Below are 21685 nucleotides of genomic sequence, written 5' to 3' on the forward strand. Positions count from 1 at the left end.
CATGGCAGCAGTGCCATTTTTGCTGATTTAGAAATAGAAAGAAAAGGAAGCAAAGAAAAGAAAAAGCTCAACAACTTTTCTGTCCGGATTTTCACTCTTTGAAATATGGCAACCCTAATATACCCCAATGCATGTAGGTCCTAGTCACTAAATATACAGTCTCCATTTTCACCTGATGCAGGTCATGAATTTAAAGTCTGCGTATATTGAGGTATGTGCTGGACACCGTACACACATTCCAATCAAAATATCACACTCTTCAACTGTTCCAAAAATGCCACGGCCATCACAAAAACTGTGGAGGAATCATGGATATTTACTTTGTCGCAGAGAGTCCTGATCTAAGCTTCTCTTAAAGGGGCGATAGGCTTGCAGCTAGCTTGCTGTTCTAGTGTAGCTTCAGTTTTGCCCATGGCCCCTTTAGGAGTAGCTTGGCTCCCTGTCTTCACCATGTGGGGAAAGTGCAGCTGACAGAGAGTTCAAATAGCCTCTGTATCGTAGCCGCGTCATGTTAAGCAGCCCTCCACTTTTCCAGGGACAGAGTCTGTGAATTGTAGAACAGTCACAGCCTATTTTAGGAGAGTGTTTAATTGAGTGGAAATATAAACCAGAGAAGATCATGAGGCTACATCCACACAGGGGAAGAACGGGAACAATAATAATTAACCTCCTTTTATGTAGAGCCTTTGAATGTAGGACACAGGAGGACAAAAGTTTCCAATGAGCAGCCTGATCCACAACCCAGTTATTTCAAAGAACTTGGATTTAATCCAAATTGGTTCCAGTAACTTGCATGGGAATTAGCTTAATTCCAAGTTCTTCAGCTTACCTGGATATTGGGTTATGCTGCATGTGAGCAGGAATAATTTCTCTTCAGCTATGTTTGGACTACAGCCACTGTGCTAGAATTTAGATGTATAATTTCAAAGGCCAAATTGTCACTTGAGTGCCTCATTTCAACGGAAAGATAATGCGAGGCAGGAGACTAACAATAAGGGCTGCAAAATGTAATTGAGACTAGAGGCAAAACTTAATTACCTAGCTTGGAATTGGACCAAGGCATCAGTGATTAATACTCCACTCATACAGGAACCACTATAGAGATCTACAATCGCCACACCACACCAACAGAATCCATAGCAAAAGTGTTGGGATATTAGTTTAACACTTCCTCATGGAGGCATTAAAGTAATGAGCGCTAAACAACTGCAACCATTTCTTGGAACATGTCAGCCTTCCATATGAGTTTCCTAGCAAACTGTTTTGGTGAAAACTAATGGTGATGCAATGACTAACACCAAGAAGGGTCATTGTTCAGTGGTAGAACAATGCATAACAACTTTGCATGCATAAGGTCCCAGGTTCAATTCCTGGTATCTCCAGCTAGGGATGGTAGAGACCCTTGTTTGAAACCCTGGAATCTCCCTTACTTGGGAGTATAACTCCTGAACAGATCTTTGTTAATGCATATTTTAGGTCACATTAGAGTGCACCAATACATTGAGTAAGCGCAAGCTGCTGTCTACCCTGTGCTTGCTGCAGTTCATGGAAAACCTGTGGCAAATTATTGCTAGATGAAAAAGTGAGAATGGGATACACATTCTCTATTGTCTTTGACATTATAAAACAATTTCAAGGAAGCATTTAGGACAGAAAGCTACATCACTTATCATAGCGAAGGAAAAGAATAATAAACAATCATCTCAAGAAGGAATTGTAAGAATAATGAGACAACTGGATAACACAATCCACTGCCCCGACATCAGATAAATGCAGATGTGGCGTGCCATATGTTACAGAGCCATCTCACTATGAAATGACTGATTACCTGCATGATTCATCCACAATCAATCCCCAATCTGATGGTAGGATAGGGAGCATAAAACCAAACAGACTCCTAAGGAGCAAACAATTCAATCGCTATTGAAGAAAAATAAATGACTTTGTAGCAGAATGTTGCTCTGGCTGATTTATATTTGTCTTTTAGATATAAAAACGGCATAAAAATGTTCCTATTGAAAAGTTACGTCTCTCCCATGTTACTTCTATAGCACTATTCCTTGGGTCACTAAATACAGTGGTACCTTGGGTTAAGTACTTAATTCATTCCAGAGGTCCGTTCTTAACGTGAAACTGTTCTTAACCTGAAGCACCACTTTAGCTAATGGGGCCTCCCACTGCTGCCACACTGCCTTTTTAACCTGAAGCACTATTTCTGGGTTAGCGGAGTCTGTAACCTGAAACGTATGTAACCTGAAGCATATGTAACCCGAGGTATCACTGTAAAGTGCTAGGGCACAGTTACACAATCATCTGGGTGCCTAGTGGTTGAGGGCTACCCTCCACATGTTGACTTCCAGCTTGGGCTGTGGGGGGGGGAGGAGGAGAAGAGAACTTCAATTTACTTCACATTTAAAGGCAAACCTACCTGATTCATAGTTCCCAAACAATGCATCCTTTTAATTCATGCTTTTCTGGATTTTGCAGGGTAGTTCTCTTACCAAGTAAAGTGTACAGAAATGCAAAGGGACACAGGTGGCGCTGTGGTCTAACTGACTGAGCCTCTTGGGCTTGCTGATTGGAAGTTCAGCAGTTTGAATCTGCACGATGGGGTGAGCTCCTGTTCCTCTGTCCCAGCTTCTGCCAACCTAGCTGTTAGAAAGCACACCAGTGCAAGTAGATAAATAGGTACCACTGTGGTGGGAAGGTAAACAGCATTTCTGTGCGCTCTGTCTTCTGTCATGGTGTTCCATTGCACCAAAAGCATTTAGTCATGCTGGCCACATGACCCAGAAAGCTGTCTGTGGACAAATGCCAGCTCCCTCAGCCAGAAGCAAAATGAGCACCCCACCCCATAGTTGCCTTTGACTGGATTTAACCATCCAGGTGTCCTTTACCTTTTACCTTAAAGGAATACATGTACAGTTGTACCTTGGATCCCAAACGCCTTGGTACTCAGACGTTTTGGCTCCCAAATGCTGCAAACCCGGAAGTGAATGTTCCGGTTTGCTAACGTTCTTTGGAACCTGAACGTCCAACAGGGATTCTGCAGCTTCCGATTGAGTGCAGGAAGCTCCTGCAGCCAATCAGAAGCTGTGCTTTGGTTTTCAAACATTTTCAGAAGTCACGGACTTCGGGAATGGATTCTGTTCGAGAACCGAGGTACGACTGTACTTGGAGGAAATGTGCATTAAAATTACACGCAACAATGCATCACATGATGGGAAATTGCTTTGCAAAATGTTTAGATGATGCAATATTCCATACAGAAATTTATATATAGGGGGGGGGGGATTGCACTCGAATACTGACTTTCATGGTGACTGGTTTTTTTAAAAAAAAATCTGCAAACTGATTTTGAAATGTGAAGAACTGAACTTAAGAGCTAAAAAAAATGAAACAGAAACTGAAGATGACAGATTCACCCATCCCTGCCTACATGTTGTGATGAACTCATAATTGGCACCTACCTCTATGTATAGCTTCCAGAATGTAAGTTAGACCTACAACAAAATGTTGCAATGTGGAGTGGACCAGCTCAGTATTCCAACCAGTGAGGCATATTCCATTCCATTCCCTGGTTTTTATTTCCACCAATACCTAATAAATGCTGAGTATTCTGTGCCGCTGTGGCGGCACAGGTGGCGCTGTGGGTTAAAGCCTCAGCGCCTAGGGCTTGCCGATCGAAAGGTCGGCGGTTCGAATCCCTGGGCGGGGTGCGCTCCCGCTGCTCGGTCCCAGCACCTGCCAACCTAGCAGTTCGAAAGCACCTCCGGGTGCAAGTAGATAAATAGGGACCGCTTACCAGCGGGAAGGTAAACGGCATTTCCGTGTGCGGCTCTGGCTCTGGCTCTGGCTCTGGCCAGAGCAGCGATGTCACGCTGGCCACGTGACCCGGAAGTGTCTCCGGACAGCGCTGGCCCCTGGCCTCTTAAGTGAGATGGGCGCACAACCCCAGAGTCTGTCAAGACTGGCCCGTACGGGCAGGGGTACCTTTACCTTTATTCTGTGCCCAGCGAGTATGCTCAATACTCTTAGGACTGTTGGGGGACATGGAGGGGGGCTTTTGTTCTTTCTTTCTTGAGGTTTCTCTAAACATGCAGATACAGCCTTTATTGTACATGAGTGATACTATTTTGTTTTCATAAGAATCCACACTCGCTCCAGACAAATCTTGAACATACTGAGCAGCACACAGAACCAACCTGCCATAGTTTGGCACCTGCATTCAGCTTTTGCACCTGCTTCTCTCATGAGTAGAGGCTGTGAAAACTTGTCATTTTCAACAAATACTGTAATAGTGTGTAGTAAAATGCCATTAAATATACTGATACGTCTGGCACTATTTCAGCAAAATGTGAATCCCCCAAAGCAGACGAAAACTGAGGAATTTAAAACCAGCATTGACCTTTGTAGGCCTCCTCATATAGCCATTTCTCACTTCGCTTATATCTTGCTACAGAATTAACTAGAAATGTGGAAAGGAAGCAATAATCTACTCCAAAAGTGGGGTAGGGAAGATACATGCCGCACACAGCTTTGTACAATACACCTCATGTGGGATTGGGCCACCTGTACTGATCCTGCAATTTTCCAATTGGATCAGAAGGGATCAATGTAGGGCTCATCACATTTGCTGCACAGGTATTGAAGCCTGGTTGGGTTGCATCCGAGGCCAGGCAAAAGCCTGTGCAGATAAAGTTGGAATTATTCGTCTCATTTTTCACTGCTAGCATTGCTTAAAAGAGGGAGTTAAAGATTTATTCCTAGACAGTGCTGTAACTCAGTGATTCTTAGTCATAGATAGAAAGAGAGGGTGTGTGGGGGTGTGTAGTCTTTTGCGTTATAGTCTTTCCTTACTTTTAATCGCAATTCTTTTTCAGATTACTAGACCATAGTTTACACATAGGTTTAAAATCGTATTATACACATCAGCTTTGCTTCTGACTGCAAGGCTGCTTTCCTTTCTTTCAGCGCAAGCAATTTCTGCCTCAAAGTGAGTGGCTTTTGTGAAGAATGACATGCACTTGACAGATTTTTCTCATCCATTTTTATCAAGAGCTCCAAGAAGACCTTTTATCCTTCCATAGTCCCTCGAAATGCCTTCAAGCTCAGCTCAAATTCCAGCTCATTGATGTGCATGCCATTCTATGCTTGAGACACATATTTTTTTTTTATTGGGGGAGTCAACAGAAACCATTGAAGCAAATAGACTTGTTTCTGCCCTCTCCATTAGGCCTTATCCAGGAAATATATCAAAGCATGCCCCACTTGCATACATAGCAGATTGAGGGTAGTTTTTTCTGCAGGCCATGGGAACATAGCCTTTTCAAGTGAGGCGTGTGTGCCAAATTTGCCAATTTTAAAATAATTATAGGTAGCTTGGGTGGGAAAGCACATTGTCTTGTGCTAAATTTCACAGCAGGAGGACCTGTTTCCAAAGCAGGGATAAGGGAAGCTGTGACCCTCCAAATATTGTTGGCCTTTCTTCTTCCCTGACCATTCACCATGCTGACGGGAATTGGAGTCTGGGCTTGCTTTTGCACCTCTTCCCTTCCAATTCCTTTTCCTTTTGTGTCATGTATTTTAGATTTCACACCTAAGGGCAGGAGCCATCTTCTTACTGATTGTGGGGAACGTTTTCAGCTATAGAGCAGGGTAAAAAGTCTATAAACAAACAGAGATTAATCCAAATTTAACATGCCATTGCATTACCCCAGTTATACCTGCAGTTTCCTAGATCTCATCAATCCGAACAAAGGAGGGATTGTGATTCCGTACCACAGGACTGTACATTGTGCCATATATTAGCTGCTGCCTGAACCAACTTTATGCAGAATTTGTACAGTAGTGTGCTACCAGTCAACAAAGCCCCATGCCTTGTATTTTTCACCTGTAGCTCTCATTACAGCTGATCACATGTTTATATACTGAAAGACCGGGCTCTGTCATCATTTTGAAAAGTTATGATTTCTTTACCTATAAAAGAAATTGCTTATTCATAACCAGGGATAGAATTGTTTCACTCCAAAAGCAATTTTAGTCCGCATTGCATTGAACTGTAATTAAAGATTTATGATACTATTAAAGGGTAATGTTGTAGTTAATCCTTAATAATGAAACACCTCATAAAGGTTTGGTGTTACATACAAAGCTGACTGCAATTGACAAGTTCTGCAAAAAATATTTATTGTATATTCTCAGTGTCAGCAAAGATTGTACTGTTACCGTTCCCTCTTGAATAATATTCAATGGAACTGTGGATTTAATTGAGCAACCTTGAGATATAATATATATTATGCATGATGAAGATACATTTCTATAAAGATGTCTAAAGGGCAGATTCATTTATTGCCAAAGTGAATAATAGCATTGCATCCAGACATACCATCCCTATAAGAACTCCATCAGTAAAGGTGGAAAATTGTAGTCTATTATTCCTTTGCATTGGCTACCTCACTCTGTAGCCAATTTGGCAGCAATACTGACAATGTTTCTGGAGGGCAGCTTCTGGCACACCAAGTCAGAAAGGGCAGAAATTGTACTGAAACAATGGCATCCTAGCTAGAAATGTCGGAGAATTCAGATGAAAACAGGAACCGGAACAGAAATTCCTGATGTTCATTTCTTTGTCCCATGCCCAGAATGGAAAACGAAAAGGGTAGAAATTGTACTGAAACAATGGCATCCTAGCTAGAAATGTCGGAGAATTCAGATGAAAACAGGAACCGGAACAGAAATTCCTGATGTTCATTTCTTTGTCCCATGCCCAGAATGGAAAACGATCCGCTAGCCATTATTGTTTCTCCAGTCCACAAAGGGTACATAATTGGTTATAGGTTCCCCCCACCCCCATTTGTATTGAATAAAATGGTGTGGAATAAAATAAGGACAATGTAACTTATGTGATTTGTGTAGTTAATTATGTAAGTTCCATTATTTTGCTGCTGCAGACAGGGAGATGAATAACATAGTCTTTGGTGGAAGAAGAAGTGCAGTAGAATGGAAACAGTGCTGTGTGGGCCAAATACAGTGCAGAATGGGAAATGATGCCTCCTTACATCCCTAATCTTATATGGGGAGTAGGGTCTGGCTTTTGGCCTGCCACTGTGCTGGTCCTGATGCCATGGTCCCTGGGACATATAATTTCCAGTGTGCCTGAAAGAAGAGGCACCTGGGCGAAATTGCATTTCTCAGGGTCCCTGCTAATTCTGGTGCTGCTGTACTGGAGTTTCAGAAAACACCAGGTAGGAAGCCTGGGAATAATCCAAGGAGATCCTCACATCACTGCTAAATTTTGTCTTGGAATAAATCAAATTATTTTACTTTTGAAGATAGCTTTTTGACCCCAACTCTAAGTCAAGAGGCTGGTGGCAGTGGTGATAATGGGGTTTCTATCAAGTATGTTAAAGATGAAAGTAGCCAGATATTTGTAGTGCCTGGATCAAATAAGTTTTTCTTATTACATTCATGAATATGTCTGTGAATTGTATCTGAAATCTGATAAAGGAATATATCTTGCTTCTGTCATCTGGGCTGATTCAGAGGGGACACTTAATGGTATGAATAAAAAAAATATGGAAAAATGAGTCTCCGTTACTTAATTGTTCATACAATGGGGCAAGATATGGCTGCTGACGAATGTAATTTAATTTAAACAAGTCTAAGAATTCAAAGGCTCTTTCAACTTGCAGGCATTATTTGTCATCCCATCAGAGGCCAAAATGGTTTCTTAACAGCTCTTCTAAAGAATTCATTGAATAGTGGAATATGTTGCTGACAATGCACAATGTGATTTTGGAAAGTGCTAAAATGTTACTTTGAAGCAGAAAGAGAGTGAAAGATAGTATGTGAGGAAGAGCATATCTAGATCAGAGCCAATTCAAACAAAAACAACAAAAAAAAGGCAAAATGTAGTACAACAGCCTTTAGGTCTCCCTACCACCCCAGAAACGGTTACAGAGGGCTGCTCATTTGGAAACTTACAAATCTAGGAGAATGTGTTGACAATCTTAGCTTTTGAAAGCCTTGGGAATTTGCAACCCGTTGCCATATTGCAAACTATTCTTTTACAGGCATTTTAAAGCACTAGTAGCTCATACATAGACCATGAAAAGCAAGGGTGGGAAAGTCATTTCACCTCGGGCTGCATTCATTTATAGGCAACCTTCTGCCAGCAGTTGGGATGGAGGCAGAGGCAAAAAAGGGGCAGAGGAATAAATGCAAATTTTACCTTTGTACATGGGCTCACACATCTCTCTCTTTCCTCCATCTAGGGAAGCAAGCGGCATTATCAGTGTTCAGGACACATTCCAGCCAGGCAAACACAGTGACAGATATTGTTGTTGTTTTTCACATATTTTTCAATGGGAGGTATTTGACTGTGGAAGGAATCTTCCAGTGGGATTTTTCATTAAGTACAAATAACATCTTCTGAGAAGCTACATACATTAGGACCTTAACATGAGGAAGAGTTAAACCTTCTCCTATCAGCTGCAATTTCATTCATTGCCAATCTCCCCCGCCTACCCTGCTTGTGGTTGCTGCACAAAATATGCAAAGAGGCATTTAATGTCACGTGCAGTTTGACCACCACTCTGCTGTGGTGGTGTGACGCATATCACCAGCCTAATACTAAAGGCAATGGCATTGTACTAGCACAACTTTTGTTATACCCGGTGTTCGAAACTCCCATTGTTCTAGGCGCATTTTGTGACAGGAAATTTCATTAGCACAAGCAGTTTCTGAGCTCTGGGTACAGTAGTGCACCTGAGATTTCAGATTAAAACTGCAGAGTGGAAGAAAAGGAGGACCCTTTTCTGCTTCCCCACTTCCAGCTACTCTCTGAAGACTGGAGAAGAGACCCTCTGACGAATTTTAGGGGGTGGGCAGGGGAAGGACTGGATCATGTGAGAAATGAACTTAATATTTTAGCTGCAGTTCATTCATTTCCAGCATTGTATACTTGTTATGTAAAAAAGTGTGCCTCAACATTCCATTGTTGCACCCATAACTTAGGTTTAAGGTGCCATTTAGCTCCTAGCTTTCATATCTCAGTTTCTAACACTGGTTACACCTTACCCTCAACATTGTGTGAATTTATAGCAGTTTATATAATCAGACCCTACAAGGACTTCCCTTTTAATGTCCTTCCCTTGTGCCTGAACTCTCACCTCATTTTCCTGGTATTTCTCCCCATAAGCTCCACCCACAGTTTGATAATAACATGACAAGGGGACGTCATTGGCAGAAGTAAGAGGTGAACCTATGGTTTTGACTCTGAGTACCAAGATATCTAATAGAAATGTCTAAGAGGAAGTGTTTCTTGTTAGAATTCTGTTTACAATTAGACGGGGCAGAATCCCAGAAGCTTTTCTCTAGGGAATGGTTTCAACAAAGGATTGTTTATTATGTTTAGCCTACTTTTCACTGTTGATATATTTTGCCAATTAAAGGCGGTTTTAGAAAGTTCTTTTTCAAGCTTGTGAGCAGTGTGCCGCTACACCTCATGGAAATAAATAGGATGCACTTGAGTAAAATGCACTGTGGTGTAAGAAAAAGCTCAGCAATAAACAAGCACCTCTTATTTGAAGTCATCAGTTTGCCCCCATGGTTATTTCACCCCATGATATCAATAAGCTGTATGCATTCCTTGACAAAACAAAGACCCTACGGTGCACGGGGCAATCTGATTGCCCATAGTCTTAAGATGCAGAATAAAAATGAATGCAAATGAGGATGTGCTGATTTTCACAGTGGGTCAGAGACAACACCTATGCACTGTAATCAGCAATCAGAGGACAACCACTAGTGTTGCTACATCACTGCAGAAGCAAAAGTCAAGTTGACTGGCATTCCAACACCTTAAACGCTGCTTGAAACATGGTGTTCATATGTGGCACACTTTTATTTCCATCCGTGGTTTAGAGCTTGCATGCCAAAGGTTGCTTGCTCATTTTTTTTTTTTTTTTTTTTTGGGGGGGGGGAATCACTTCAAGCCATCAGGATGGAATGCCAGTTAGGCTAAGTAAGCATAACTATTCAAAGTAAAAAAACAAAAACAAAACCCCAACTAATTAAAAATATTCATAAGCAGCAATTAAAAGTCCAATGTCCACCTAAACACCCTAAATACAATTAAAATTCAAGCCAAGACTCCTGAAGAGAGCAAAAGGAAACAGTCATGTGAAGGACCAGTTGGTTAAAGGAGTTCAGGTCGGAGTTAGACATTACAAATTAAGAGCATTTGCAGACGATTTGGTATTGACTTTGCAACAGCCAGACACTAGTACTAAAAGAGTATTAGAACTAATTGATATATTTGGTCGAGTAGCAGGTTTTAAATTGAATAGACAAAAAACGAAAGTGTTGGAAAAAAATTTAACAATGGAAGAAAGAGAGAGTTTTCAGAATGAAACAGGCTTGGAAATAACAAAAAGGGTAAAATACCTGGGGGTAAACTTAACATCCAAGAATGTGAACTTATTTAAGGATAATTATGAAAAATGTTGGTCAGAAGTTAAAAAGGATCTGGAAATATGGTCAAGGCTGAAACTTTCCTTGTTAGGCCGAATTGCTACTATTAAGATGAATGTATTGCCTAGAATGCTGTTCTTATTCCAGACGTTGCAGATTGTGGACAAGATGGACTGTTTCAAGAAGTGGCAGAAAGACATATCAAAATTTGTCTGGCAGGGCAAAAAGCCCAGAATTAAATTTAAGATTTTAACTGATGCAAAGGATAGAGGGGGGTTTGCCCTGCCGGACCTAAGACTTTATTATGAATCAGCAGCTTTCTGCTGGTTGAAACACTGGCTACTTCTTGAGAACACTGACATTTGGGATCTGGAAGGGTACGACAATAGTTTTGGTTGGCATGCATACTTATGGTACGACAAGGTAAAGGTGTATAAAAGTTTTAAAAACCATATTGTAAGGAAAGCATTGTATAACGTTTGGATTAGATACAAAGATTTGTTGGAAAGTAAAACCCCTAGGTGGGTGTCACCAATGGAAGCTAGGGAAGTAAAAAAACTTAATATGGATTCTAAATGGCCAAAATATCATGAGATTTTAGAATACGATGGCGAAAGGGTGAAACTTCAGAGTTATGAGAAACTAAAGCCTAAGGTTCGAGACTGGTTGCATTACCATCAGATAAATGAGACGTTTAAACAGGACAGGAAAATAGGATTTCAGAAAGAGAAGTCAAAACTAGAAACAGAATTGTTGGAACCCAATACTAAGAACTTATCAAAAATGTATAACTTGCTGTTAAAATGGAATACACAGGATGAAATGGTGAAATCAGCTATGATTAAATGGGCACAAGATATCGGTCATGATATTATGTTTGCTGACTGGGAACAGTTATGGACCACCGGTATTAAATTTACTGCATGTAATGCCTTAAAAGAAAATATTATGAAAATGATTTACCGATGGTACATGACCCCAGTCAAGCTTGCAAAAATATATCATTTGCCTAATAATAAGTGTTGGAAATGTAATGAGACTGAAGGCACTTTCTACCACCTTTGGTGGACCTGCCCAAAGGTTAAAGCTTTCTGGGAAATGATCTATAATGAAATTAAGAAGGTCCTTAAGTGGACTTTTCCTAAGAAACCAGAGGCTTTCCTCTTGGGCATGGTGGGCCAAATGGTGCCAAGGAAGGATAGGATTTTCTTTATGTATGCCACTACAGCAGCAAGAATTCTACTGGCAAAGTATTGGAAGACGCAAGAACTACCTACTCTGGAAGAATGGCAAACAAAGGTGATCGACTTTATGGGACTGGCCGAGATGACGGGCAGAATCCGAGACCAGGGGAAAGAGACAATGGAAGAGGACTGGAAGAAATTCAAAATATATCTTAAAAATAATTGTAAAATTGAGGAATGTTAAGATGTCAGGGGGTAAGAAGTAAAGAATTGCAGCAGTAAACAAAAAACTTAAGAAATTTTTGATGAAAGGGAATTAAGACAATGGGCCTAAGGGTTGCTAAAGAATTATTAAATAAGGATGCAGGGTTGGGGAGGTATGGGGAAGTCAAAGAAAAAAGGGCATGAACCGATGAGCTTGAAGTTATACTGTTTTATATTATTTTTTATTATTTGTGTGGAAAATTAATAAAAATTATTATTAAAAAAAAAGGAAACAGTCATGTGGCTCCCATCTGATAAGCTTCTGTAGCCTAGTGATTTACAGCATAATCTTAACCATGTCTATTCAAACTTAAATCCCATTGAATTCAACGAGCCCTTCCAAAAGGGTGTGAAAGAATGTAGTGCTAACAACCAATAACAAAATAAAGGTCTACCAGGCTTGTGTGATGAGCACGCTTTATGATAGTGAGTCTTGAGTAACTTACACCTGCCAGGAGCAACTTACACCTGCCTCAATATCTTCTCTATGTGCTGCATCAGGAAGATCTTGGGCATTGCATGGCAGGACAGAGTCTCAAACAAAGATGTGCTCTCCCAAGCCCACATTCACAGCATGTTCGCACTCCTGTTTCAGTGACGTCTACACTAGCTCGGTCATGCCCACACAATGGAAGATGGTACGATCCCCAAGAACATGACGGAAGCTGGCTTCAGTCTCCATGCCCATTGGCCGACCGGCTCTGCATTACAAAGACGTCTGCCAATGTGATATGAATGCTGGCAACATTAACTGTGTCATATGTGAATCCCCTGCAGACAACTTCAGTGCCTGGAGATAATCAGGCCATGTATTCACAACAGTGATCAGAGGAGCAATGACCGCTGGGAAGAACATAGAAAGAAGAAACGCCATGTTATATATGCGTTAGCATAATCAGATGCCTTCATCTGCCCCAGCTGCAACAAAACATGTCTCTCTCACATGGTCTCTTCAGCCACAGCAGGTGCTGTAACTCTCCAATGGTTTGATTTCATCCCCAATGGCACACTTCCATTGTCTCCCGAGACACACAGATGCCACCCAAATTCAGGATTAGAACTGCAGCTTTAGATCTCTTTGCCGCCGAGTAGACTCAGGTTAGCTTCCAGTATTACACCAATGCTGAGTATTTAAGCAGTTTTTGCCCCTTGAAAACCTTATGTTTACACCCAGAAAGCAAAAGCTGCCAAATTTTAAACCAGTTCTTATGTCCTTTTTAAGATTTGTAATTCAGTGAGGGGAAAACATCTAAAAGGCGGCTGCTGTTCTCATGAGTTCCCTGGGAAAAGTGTTTGATTGCTAATCACTCTGGAAACTGTAGCTATGTGAGGGGAATAGGAGTCTCCTAACAACTTTCGGCTCTCCTATAACAAAATATAACTCCCAGAATTCTTTGGGGCAGGCCATGTCTGTTTAAAGTGATACCATACTGCTTTACATGCATGGCATGACTGTGGCCCTAGACAGTAGAACATTTGCTGCCTCATCAGCCTAGAAATGGAATTACTTTTTAACTGGTTTGTGGACTGTGCACATCTCGACCCACTGTAAGATGTCAGCGTTTCACTTTTGACATGTCAGGAATGTACAAAGCCAGGAAGTGCAAGACACTTGCACTTCTTGTTCCCTCTGCTTTGCTGTGATGTTGAGAGTCATACCAAGAAAGCAGAGTGGATAAAGAGAGCTCCCTCATTTCCAAGTCTAGGCAATATTCTGTAATAGAAACATTAAATGTCAGGACTTTTTTTTTTTTCGCCTCTAGGCTTTTCGCCTTCCTGGAGAAGTGGCATAGATAAATAAAATCTCTGTCCTTTGGGAATCATGCAGCTACAGTGACATCTATGGCTAGGTAACTAGGCTTCATCTTTCTCTTAAATATACTCGTAGTGGGAAGCAAACTGTGGCCTCCTGGAGAGCTCCTGTGCCTGTGGGAGAGAGCCAGAAGGGCAAGGAAACAAAATTAATCTCTTGGTGTTTCGCTCTAATCTTCTCTCCAGAGAGCAACAATTTAAAGGCTGTGGAGAAAATCAGGGTGTAGCTGTTCATAAGACATATATATATATATAGCAGGGCAAAAAGAACCCCCATTCCGTGCTCCTTTGGAACATGTCAACACAGCTTCTTCTTCTTTTAAAATATTGCTTACTTCCATGCTCTTTGGGCTTTGATAAATAGTGTGGACATTTAGGTGCAGCGGCTGCTGGAGGAGAAATCTACCAGTCTGGTATGCAACTGATGTCAATGTTTCTCGTGTTCTCCTGATTGCAGATATGTGGGAGAGCTGTTAGTATGTGCTGAGTCAGATCACCTTTCTCACTGAGCATAGAACTAGTGGAAAGAGGGGTTTATATTCTCTCCACCCTGCGATAGAAGGGGGATCTCCATAAGCAGAGCCACAATTGCACCTGTAGGCACCTGGTTCACCACTGGGGGAACAGAGAGCTGGATTATGTAAGCCTTTGGTTGGATGCAGTAGGGCTCCTCTCATATTCCCATATCCTTATATGCCAGTGTGACATAATGTCTTCTCATAAAACCTAACCATTGGCCATGCTGTCTGTGGCTGATGGAGTTGTAATAGAATTGAGAAGTACCAGGTTTAGGAAGCCCTCTGAGGGTGTCCTCCATGTTAATTGGATGCCCTTCTCCTCCTTATTATGTCTGCCAGACATCATCATCATCATCATCATCAACATCATCATCAACATCATCATTAAATTTCTACGTCGCCCTTCATCTGAGGATCAGAGGACAGTTTAAAATATAAAAACATAAAAATCAATTGTATGAATGAGAAGAACAGCAATGTCTTCTGATGAAAGCCAGACTTCCCATAGCATCATAGAAGCCAACTCCAAGGGACTGTGGAGGCTTCAGCTCCCACAATAAAATAAATGAGGGGACTGGGCCCCTGAAAAATTGATGGGCATTGCCATTCAAATGGTGTGGGTGAATTGCATCATGTGATCGGTTATGTGGGGCGGGGCTTACCTGGACCCCCACAATATTTTATTCAAGTTGGCACCCCTGCATGGCATCAGTCACAATGCCCTGGAACAATGCAAGCAGTTACAACAGTGGCCATAAGGTAGAGCATAAGGACATTGGAAGCTGGCTCATACTGAGACAGAGTGTTGGTCCATCTTGCTCAGTATGTCAACACACTTGTTCACACTGGGATTGAATAGGCACCTTCTGCATGCAAGGCTGATGCTCCACCACTGAGCTACAGCCCTTCCCCTAATGGTGGCAGGCCCATCACAGCTGCCCAAGGATGCTACCTCTGCATGCCAACTGCATGCCAATATGGTGATATCACATAATTAGTCCGATCCGACCTCTTCATTCTAGGATACTTAGCCTACTAGCTAATTCTGATTCTCAGTTCCAGTTCCACTGTCAGGTTACGTATTATGAATATCAGTATCATGTCATTTTAGCATATATTTCTTGTATGGGTTTTGTAAGCCTTCCTTAACCTGTGTATCTTTTTTTCTTATCTTTTCTTTCTTCATCTCTCTCTCTCTCTCTCTCTCTCTCTCTCTCTCTCTCTCACATACAGATACATTTAATACAACAGATTGCCTATAGGAGCGGTGGTGTTTCAAAATCTAAACCCTGGTTCACTTGCTTCTTCACCCAGATTCATGGGGGTTTTGTTTAGTCAGCAAGATAAGCACAGAGGGGCTGTCACTATCTGGAGCCAGCCTTGCTGTAAATGTCTGTAGTCAGTGATGGAAAGGCAGAGGGTGTGATTTGCTTTTACTCCTTTCAGAAAGCAGTCTCTGTAATGTACATACTGCTTCCAAGAAACCATAATAGAAGCATGCTTGGAGGAGGAATAGAATCTCTTTTGTTGGGAGCACTGGGTTTCAAAGAGATTTACTTAAGGGTTGCTAAAGGCTTCTGTCCTGATCAAAGTGCACAAGTCTATAGTCAGGCTGGCAAAACTCAGAGAGGCCATACTATAGCTTAGGCATGGGGAATCTCAGGCCCAAGGGAGAAATCTGTCTCTCCAGGCAGTGGCGTAGCGTGGGGGGTGCAGGGGGGGCTGGCCGCACCGGGCGCAACATCTGGGGGGGGCATGCTCGCACTCGCAGCTCTCTGCCCCTACCTGGCTCACTCACTCTCTCTCTCACTTGCCTTGCCCCGGGTGCTGACAACCCACGCTATGCCACTGTCTCCAGGTCTTTCTAGTTGGGTACTGAGGCTCTGCCCAAGCCACACTCTTCTCCAACCACACTTACAGACCCTTCTAGGGTACAGCTTGGTTGCATCCTCCTTGAACTCTGATAAAAGCCTCTTGCTTGACTAGGTGGAAACTAGAGAATCATCTATGAATATATGTAGAGTCTGGCGTATTGTACAAAGGCAGTATTCACTGTTCCACCCACTTTTGCCTCTAGTCCTGCTCATCCCAGGCATGTGGGTTGCCCAGAAGTGAATGTGGCCCTTATGCAGAAAAGGGTTCCCTACCCTGTGCTATAGCTCCTTCAGCTAGTATAGAACAAAAAAGCCAAGCCCATGGGATAGAAGGATGGATAGACTGATTTAGTCAGTACTCAAGGAGAAACTCTCGGCAGAATGCACTTACCTACTGAGTTATTGAGGGATAAGGTGGTCTCTTCAGTAATCTGGTCCTAAGCTGTAAAGGGCCTTAAATGTTGGTACCAAAACCTTGAACCTGGCCCAATAGCAGATTGGCACTCCATGCGACTCTCACAAGCAAGGTATTGGAGGTTACAGCAACACTGTACATGTAAAGCACATGGCCTTCCCCCAGAGAATCCTGGGAACTGTAGTTTGCACCTCACAAACTACACATAACAGATTCCATAACCATAAGCAGCTGCCTCAGTCCACCTCATGGGTGAACTGGCCCTGCTAAGGACACATAGCGAAAGCAGGGTATAAATGTCTTAAACAGAAATAAAAACAACTTGTGGCTTTAAGTTGGCTGTCACAGAATTCACGTGATCTTCAACAGGGACCTGAGCAGTGCAATTCTGCCCTTGGTACATTAGAAATCTTACTGTGTTCAATGAGACTTGTTCTCCAATGAAGCTACAATCCTACCCGCATTTGCTATTGAACTCAGTGGGACTGACTTCATCCCACTGCACAGGATTTTGCTGTAAGCGTGTTTTGGACTGTAGCCTAAGGCAGCGCTGTCTTTTTTTGTTTTTGACAAAATCTTTATCAGGGAAGTTGTGCCCTGAAACGCCCTCGCTGCCAGCTGCATCCTTACAAGTCCCAATCATTTCCAGGTGACCTGAAAAAGGTGAAATGAAACCTCAAGGAAGCTTAGAGTGTGCATGGCAGGAGAGCCTTGCTGAGCCTGACAGACTGGAATGTAAAGGGTTGGAACCTGGCCACAGTGGAGTCATTCGTATGCGACAAGAAGAAGATGCAGAAGTAGCCTGAAGCCTTTGCTATAATTCCATATTACTGCCAGCCCCTGTTTTGCAATGGTCCTTCCAGCTAACAGAACCCCATCTAAAATATCCGCATCTGCTTACTTCCAGACCATTAGTACAAGAGTTCCCACATATATAAATATTAAATAAAGGATATTTCTCGACAGGATTAATAGCTATAATATACATGCACCCTCCACTGACAACCGCTTTCCATCTCTTTAGTCCTTTGGCTCCTGTACTGCAGGGGGCCTGGCAGATACAAAGTAGTGAGGTGAGGTGCTAAATATGATTTAGTATGACTTAAAATGCAGGGAGATAATGTTCCCTCTCCTTTTGTATGTGTGGGATTGTGTATTCAAAAGAAGGCCCGTGAGAGAGATTCAGCATCTTGTGTCATGTCTGGCAACAGTAAGGGGCCCCCTTTTAGATAGAGAGAAGAAATTGCTCCAGCTGTAAATGCAAGGTGTGCATTAGCTAAACATTTTGAGATGTGCATAGAATAGATATTCTGAGTTCCCTCTGAAGAGGGATCGATTGTTAAACCACTCTAGAAATTGTAGGCCTGTCAGAGGAGTAAGGGTGGTTCACCCATTTTACAGCTGGAACACTGGTATTGAACATTGCCGCTTGTTCAAAACCAGTCAGGTCCAATGCTGAGAAATCATTTGAAGTCAACAGAAATTTATTAACTATCAGTGCAGTATTAAAACTCTGATAGTATGGTTATTTAGAAGGATGATTTGCAACATATAACGGTTTAATTTATCTATTTCCTTTATGTCCATTATGTCTTGCAAAAAAACAAAAAAACCCCATTGCATTAGATACATTAAATAAATATATTTAAATAATTAAATACCTTAATGTGGTCTCACTCTCAGCCCTGAAAACAACTCATGATTGTTTTAAATACATTAAATAAATACATTTAATAATAAAGTGTGTATTAGATGCAGTAAACAGATTGGGCAGGGAATAGTAAGAAGAAGAAGAAGAAGAAGAAGAAGAAGAAGAAGAAGAAGAAGAAGAAGAAGAAGAAGACAGCCAACATCACCAGTACAAATAACAAATCAAAAAAATGCTAAGCATAACAGAAAGGATTTTAAGGTCAGCTTGAAGGTTCAGTAAAGAGGCCATAAGAACTACTCTTTGGAGAAAATTCAAGAGATGTAGGAACACCATTGAAATTATCCCATTCTTGGTATCTGCCAAATGTATCAGCTGATATTTAGTATACTTTCTAGTTCCTCCAGTATCACAGATGAGCTAGAAGATGGAGAGAGAATGCCTTTTCCTTGCCATTGGCTGATTGCCTTCCAGTTGTGCTCACTCTCAGCCCTGAAGACAGCTCATGATTGTGTTGTGATGTTTCTGCCAACCTATTACTGTATTGACTTCATGGCAGCCAAAACATACATTTGTGATCTCATTTTCCCTCTTGCACTCCTTCCACTCAATCAAACATGCACACATGCTTCCACAAAACAGAAGAATGCTTTTAAGCCTTGGTAGTGCTCTTGGGAACTGTGTCACAGGAAAGTCCTTATCCTTTTAAGGGTAACTGCACTCCCACCCGCCTCCTTTTCAAATGTAACATAACACCTAAATACATATAGGCTTGGAAACTAATTTTTGCTCTTTTCAACAGCTGCTTTAGAGCATGAAATATTTAGTGGGCACCATGTATTTGGCAATGCAGAAGGCTGGATTTTTAATTTGGATTTGATTGCTGGCAATTATATATATATATATATATATATATATATATATATATGATGCAACTGTCACTCTGAATTAGCATCCAGTGACATTTCTTGCTGCAGTCACGGAAGAGCCAAATATGTCCATCCAAGGTTTTTCCTCCAGAGGAGCATAGCCAAAATTAGATGTATGTGTGTCTAAGTTTGCCTGAGTTTCATATACAGTCCTCTAATCTCACTTCTGATTGCATTCTGAGTGCAGTTTGGGGGAAAATGAATGTGGAATCCCAAAAATAATGTTGCAATTCCTTTTTTTAAAAAAAAAAAAAAATATTTATTACTTTTAAACCTTACAATAAAGAAGAAAAAGAAAGGAAAAAAAGAAGAAGAAAAAGAAAGAAAAAAACAATATGATACAATATATAAACAGTACACAACACAACATTAACACATTAGACTAAACAAAACAAAGCAAAAACAATTTAAAAACATACATCATACCATTTCAATGCCTTATCTTTCATTCCCTTGTTTCATCGACCTCCTCTCACATCCCTTTTTGTATTCCACTTTTATTAATTGTTTCAGCAATTCCTTTCCATCTTTCTATATTTTCTGTCATAATTATCTTAACTTATTTTAACCTTATTTTCCATTAATACTATAATACTTATTTATGCTTAACTCCTTATAACATTTCTACTAAAGCCTTATAATTTCATTCCAACATTTTTCTGACACTCATTAATTTTACAGTATTTCTATAAATAAACTTTAAACTTTTTCCAATCTTCTTCCACCGTCTCTTCTCCCTGGTCTCGGATTCTGCCAGTCATTTCCGTCAATTCCATATAGTTCATCAACCTGGTGATCTTCTGTCCGAGGCTCTTAACTCTTTTCCAAGTCCCTTCTGCAGGTCTTCTTCATATTTATACATGCACTTTACTTTGTCTTCTGCTGATCTTGTTCTTAATTTCCTTCCTTTGATGCTGAAGAGTAGATCTCGGGGAAGCTCCGACCTAGCAATGTTTTTATTCCTTCTCGACAGGTCAGCCAAATCTCCGTAGCAATGTTTTTATTCCTTCTCGACAGGTCAGCCAAATCTCCGTAATTAAAACTAAAATCCAAAAGATATTTCAGGGCGTGTTTCAAAATCCCTCTAAATCTGAAAGTCCCCACAACTCCAATCTCCTCCTGACCCAGGTCCAGGTCCCAAAGGTCAGTAAATCCCTGCATGAGGTGATCTATCCAACTTTCCTTCTCCAGTCCAAGCAGGGCTCCAATCCTCAAAATCTGACCTTCTCTGAATTCAATCATAGAAGGCAACAACTTATAGTCATCAAATTGCCTCTGTAAGGCTGGGGCTCTCTCCCTCTCCACCCGTATTACTTTAGGTTCAACAACAACAACTTTCTCCCTCGCCTTCTCCACAGCCTGCCATGCCAAAGTAGATTCCTGCATCAATTCCTGAACGGCTTCTGTATAGATGTTCACTCTTTGTCCCAAATTAGTCACTTTTTGTCCCAAGTTATCAATTTTAATAGTCATCAAATCCGTCTTCTTGTGGAGCTGTTCCAATGAATCACTTATCTTACATAATGCAATCACTAAGGCTTCTTCTGTCGACATTCTTAACCTATCCAAGGTCAATCCCTGGTTCTCACGGTTTTTTATCTTGCAGCTGGAGATTCCACCAGCTCAACTCTTGTAACAGTTTCAAAGGCTCCCTCTAGAGGGAAACAATTTCTATTTGTATCAATCCTTTTAAGCACAGTTCAAGCAATAAAATTAGTTTCAATTTTCAGTTACTTTTACTCCTTTTTAAACGCAGAAGGAGACAATGGAAACAATGTATTTCTCTTATTTAACTAGCTGTCAAGATACGTTTTATTCACAGTCAATGAACTTTCCCAAAACGTCAGTCTTACTAGCAGCCCGTTTCCAGGTTCAGAGCGGTGGTAATTTAACTTTCTTCACTCTCTCCTGCAGGCTTACGCGATCTCAAATTCCCCCCCCCCCTCTTCTCCTGCTTCCAAGGGGGGTTTAATGATTTTAGCCGATGGAAGTTTAATCCTTTACAGAGGACTTTCCAAGACTTTAGCTTGCAAGCTCTTTGCTTCAATCTATTTACAAAAGGGGGAGGTGGACTTCCTGTTTGAAACCTCCCCGTTTCGATGCCAAATTAAGATGTTTAAAAATCCAGTTTTCCGTTCTACTCACGGGTCAAATTGTCCACAGGAAAAAGTCAGCGCTCTCCAGCAACAGCAGTGCGGCTTCACTCCGTGAAAGAAGCAGTCAATTTGAAGCACCACGCCACTCACCCCACGTCGCTCCGGATCCCCGAAACCGGGTCTCCCTGCGAGTAGGGGAGGCGCAAAAGGTGCCAGCCGAATCCCACGTTCACAGGCTTCTCCCGCCTGTGATTTTTAGTGGGTCTCCGCCTTCGCCGTGGCGGCCAGACCCTGATTTCCATGGAGCAAATTCCTCCCGATCAGAGGAATTCTGCCATTGTCGGAGGCGCCAACCCGGAAGTCAATAGTGTTGCAATTCTTGAACAATTTCATTTTTTACAGTAGTAGAGCACAAGCTTTGCACGCAGGTCTGAAGTCTGTCCTCCGGGCATCCTCCCATTCAAATGAT

Source organism: Podarcis cretensis, assembly GCF_951804945.1.
Source record: "Podarcis cretensis genome assembly, chromosome: 4".
Classification (NCBI taxonomy): domain Eukaryota; kingdom Metazoa; phylum Chordata; class Lepidosauria; order Squamata; family Lacertidae; genus Podarcis; species Podarcis cretensis.